At 21.0% G+C, this 4,656-nt stretch overlaps 1 non-coding gene across 1 annotated transcript, besides 2 other annotated features; it reads left to right on the top strand.

Annotated features, from left to right (window-relative positions):
* The first annotated feature begins 314 nt into the window (after positions 1-314).
* EHI_024790 lies at positions 315-385 on the top strand. Its single transcript has one exon. It is a non-coding gene; the product is annotated as a tRNA-Gly (tRNA).
* Positions 386-1,046: 661 nt separating this feature from the next.
* Positions 1,047-1,762: a repeat region.
* Positions 1,763-3,082: 1,320 nt separating this feature from the next.
* Positions 3,083-3,602: a repeat region.
* The last annotated feature ends 1,054 nt before the right edge of the window (positions 3,603-4,656 follow it).

Raw genomic sequence — 4,656 nt, 5'->3', positions numbered from 1 at the left:
AATAGAGAAAGGTAAAGAAATAAATAAAGAAAAAAAGAAAAGAAGAAATAAATAACGATAATAAACAAAAGAAATAAAAAAATATAAAATTTGAAGACAATAAATAAGAAAGGAAAATAACACAAAAATAAATAAATAAAGAATAATAAAACAAATAAATAGGAAGATATTTTAAGAAAGTATTTTACTTAAAGATTATAAAGAAGGAAATTTTAATAGTAAGACTAACAAAAGTAAAGGAAGATAAAAATGAAATAAGAAAGAAAAAGAAATAGAGAAAAGAAAAAGAAATAGAGAAAAGAAAAAGAATAGAAGCACTACTGGTCTAATGGTAGAATTTCACCCTCCCAAGGTGGAGATCCGGGTTCGATTCCCGGGTAGTGCATCTTTTATTTTATATTTTTTTAATTTTCCTTTTTGTTTTATTATTTTTTTGTTTTATTATTTTTTTTTTGTTTTTATAACAAATACATTTTATAGTTCTAATCATTAAATATTTCAATTTATCTCTTTTTCTTCTTAACGAAAATATCAAAATAATTTATTTGTTATATCTTAACATTTGATTTTCATTATTTTAATAGTTATTGTTAAAATGATTTAATAAATGATATGAATATTATTTGATTGAATTTATAGATTTTAGATTCTTTATTTCTTCTTATTTTATCAAGAATGTGGTATTATCTTTTTAGTTCTATTATATCCATTTATTATTCAATAATTAATTTATTCGAATTTATTTATAAATTCAATATATTTTATATTGTAGAATATAATTATTTGTTAATTTGTATTTTATTTTTTATTTTATTATATTCATAATTTTGTTAATTTTCATGTCATTTTACTATTCATATTAAATATATGATATTTACAATTATATGTATAATATTAATTCATTAATTTATATAATTTTATTACTTTAATATTCTTTCAATATCTTATTAATTATTCAATACACTTCATTTTTAATATATTAATATCTTATACGATTTATAGCATTATTTTATTTTGTCTTCTTTATTTATAAAGTTAAATAACACAATAAATGAAACATTAATAATTATGATAGAAGAATATGTTAATGAACTGATTAGAACAATAATGTATTATTGTAGAAGAATGAAATAGAAAATAACATATTAGATAGATGGTATGGCAATAAATGAATATGGAATAGAATTAAAAACATTAATTCATAAAATAAATGAAACAAAATAAAAGAAATAATAAATGAAATTATTGAAAAGAAAAAAGAAAAGAAGTAGTAGTAGAAATAAAGAATTATTGATAAATACATCAAAAAATGGAAGTGTCATCAAATAAGTGGACAATTTAGAAGATGGAATGAATCAAATGAGTATATAAAACTACTACAGTGAAAGCATTGAAGTTCATCAATATTAAAAGGATGCATTTCTTCAATTAACTAAAATGCAAGATGGAGCAATATTTTGTGGGTATAGAAAATCAAAAATAAAGAAAAATGAAAGAATAAAATATTCCACACTTTGTAAAGACAATAGAACACATTCTACTATATTGTATTGGTAACAATAAATTATAAATGAAGAAACATGACATATTGACATAATCATATTGATTAATAAGAAAATATACATTCAATAAATAATATAAACCCCATATGAAACAATGTTCCAATATAAAGACATCGCTATGATATTGAACAAACAAATACAATACAGATGGAAGAATAATATCACAAAAACAGACATATATGTGCGACGAAAAAAGCAAATAATGGAAAAAGAAGAGAAAGATATAAAAGAATAAAAATAAAGTAAGAAGTAGAAGAAGATGAAGAAAGAATACAAGTAGAAAGGAGAGAATATAAAAAGAAAGAAGATAAAGAGATAATAAAACAAAAGAGATGATAAAAGAAGAAAAGAATGAAAAAATAAAAGATGCAAATTTTATTGAAACAAATAAAAAAGCGCAAAATTTAATGATGCAAAATATTGGGTACCAGACACTTCAACTTCAACACAACCAAAAGAACAACCACCAAAATCAGAAGAACAGCCACAACCACAAAATCAATCGCAACAAAATCAGCCAGAAAAACATCCACAACCATCACCACAACAAAATGAAAAACAAGATAATAAAAATACAAATACTTCTGATATTTCACATGATAAAATTATTGTTAGTTCTGATGATATTTCTGATAATCACAACAATCTTGATGGAACATCAGGTATGTTTATGTTTTTGGCTTTTGTTATTCATTTGATATTCTTCTAATTATTGTGTTTCTCTCTTTTTCTTTTCGTATTCTTCTTTATCTTTTATTCATATGTCTATAAAATATTTCTTACTCTATATTTCATTCATGTTTAATGTTATTATAAAATTGAATTATTTCATATACATTTGAGATTAATGAATAACCAATATTATCAAAAAAATGATACGATAAAAGAATAAACATTGATATTAAAAGAAAATAAAAGAAAATGAATTAATAAATTCATAAGAAATAGAAAATGTCATGAATATATTATGAATGAATAAATAATAATGAAAACACAACATTTTAACACAAATATTATCATACAAATTGTTAAAATGGTTATTAATTAAATGAATAATAACATTTATAATCATATTTATATTAATCATATGTTGATTTATCATTATTGAAATAATGAAACAACAAATTAAAAATGAATATAAATAATTATGAAATAATTACAATATAAAACTATTGGATGAATTAAATATTTGATTAATCATATGTAAATATATAAAATATGAATAAAATAAGTGAAGTATAAGAGAATAATTGATATTAATATCATTTATATGATTCATTTATAACAATTTATTTTTTAATTTATTATTATTTCTTCTTTATTTATTTATTGTTGTTCTTCTATGAATTTTTATTTTCTTTTCTTCTTTATTTTTTTTCTTATTCATCTCTATTTATTCTCTATTTAATATCACATTAACTCTTATTCTTCTTTTTATATTCATCCATTTATTATCACTTAGTATTATTCTTGTCTACTTTTATTTTCTTCTTTCATTATGTATTTATTTTTTTGGGAGATCGAAGATGGCATGTCTAAAACACCACACAAACCCTAGTACAAATTCAAGCATCGACACTTCCAGTTATTATCTGGTTATGACAGTGCATTTGAATTAGAAATGTATTAGGTAAAGTTGCAAAGGGTGTAGCAAGATATTATGATAGAATATTACATGGTGTAATATAAAGAAGTACTAAAGTGTGGGTAAGACTAAAAGAAAATTAAACATAATAATATAATGGGAATGAAATAGTCTCTTCTCTCATTCATAAAATAAAGAAAAAAGGAAAAAGAAAATGTTTAAAATTAAGATAGAAAATAAACAAAAGGTTAAAAAGAAGAAATAAGCAGAAGAAGTTTGAAAAACCTTAATAAGAAGAAATAAAGCAAAGAAGTGATTTTTTCATTTTGCAAGAAAAACATAAATGATAAGTTAAACAAAAAGATTACTGTTTTTTAAATAGGGAAGGGATTAATCTCCGCTAAACTAAGAAGAATATATGAAAAATCTATTAACACTTAATTAAGTAATTTTTAATTATTCAATGAGTTAATTCAAATAAGAAATTGTAAGAAATGACAATTCTTGTATAATGATTATTGATAATTTTTAATGGTAGTTTGTATTTATTAAAAGAAATCAAAACATAATTAAAGTATAATTATAAATATATTCGAATATTAATATGTTAGTATGAAGTACTAAAATAAATAAAAGTAATACTATACATTTTTATTATGTTCAATCAAAGAATTTAATTGAAAATGATTGAATTGATTATTTTATTTTGGTCTTTTTTATTCTTCTTGATAAACACAAATTAATAATAGAATATAAGAATAATTAATAAAAGAGTAAGAAAGATGAAATAGAAACAAAAGAATAAGTATTTTGTTCAATGGTTTATGATAATTTTAGAATATACCAAACTAATTTTCAAAGATTTTTGGTAGTAGGCATTTCATATTTTTGTTTACCAAATTTAAAATATTAAAAGACTGAAATAATCCCAAGAAACACAATTTTGTTATAAATAAAATTTGATAAGAAAGGAAAGAAGATATTTAAAGAAAAAAAGAACAGAACTTCAAACAAGAAATCATAATACATATATGAATACACTAAGTATAAAGTAAGAGATGAAAGACTTAATTAAGAAAGAAGAAGCTAGTAATTAAAAGAAGTGAAAGTAAGAAGAAGTATAAAACAGGGAATATAAAATAGAAAGAAATAAGCAAGAGAAACTTAAGAGACACTATCAAACAGATAGAGGAGATGAATAAAGAAATATAAAAAGAAAACAAAAACATGTAATTAGGAAATTAAACAAAGGAATGTGAAAGGATAATAATGAAAAGCATCTGATGAGATGACCATTTCTAAGAGTAGAATCTAAATAGAAAAGTAATACGGAATAAAAGGGACATTCAAATGATTAATGTGGTGATCAAATGAATGAAGAAATTAAAAGTAGTTTGAAGTTGTTTTTTGTATTTATTACTTAAGGAAACATTAAGAAAGCTTCATGATATACCACAGAGAAATATCATGAACAACTATCCAAATAAATTATTACCTCGAGTTCATGAT

The sequence above is a fragment of the Entamoeba histolytica genome, genomic scaffold (assembly GCF_000208925.1).
Source record: "Entamoeba histolytica HM-1:IMSS scf_1104750516651 genomic scaffold, whole genome shotgun sequence".
Lineage (NCBI taxonomy): Eukaryota > Evosea > Mastigamoebida > Endamoebidae > Entamoeba > Entamoeba histolytica.
This window is presented reverse-complemented; position numbering and strand designations above follow the sequence as displayed.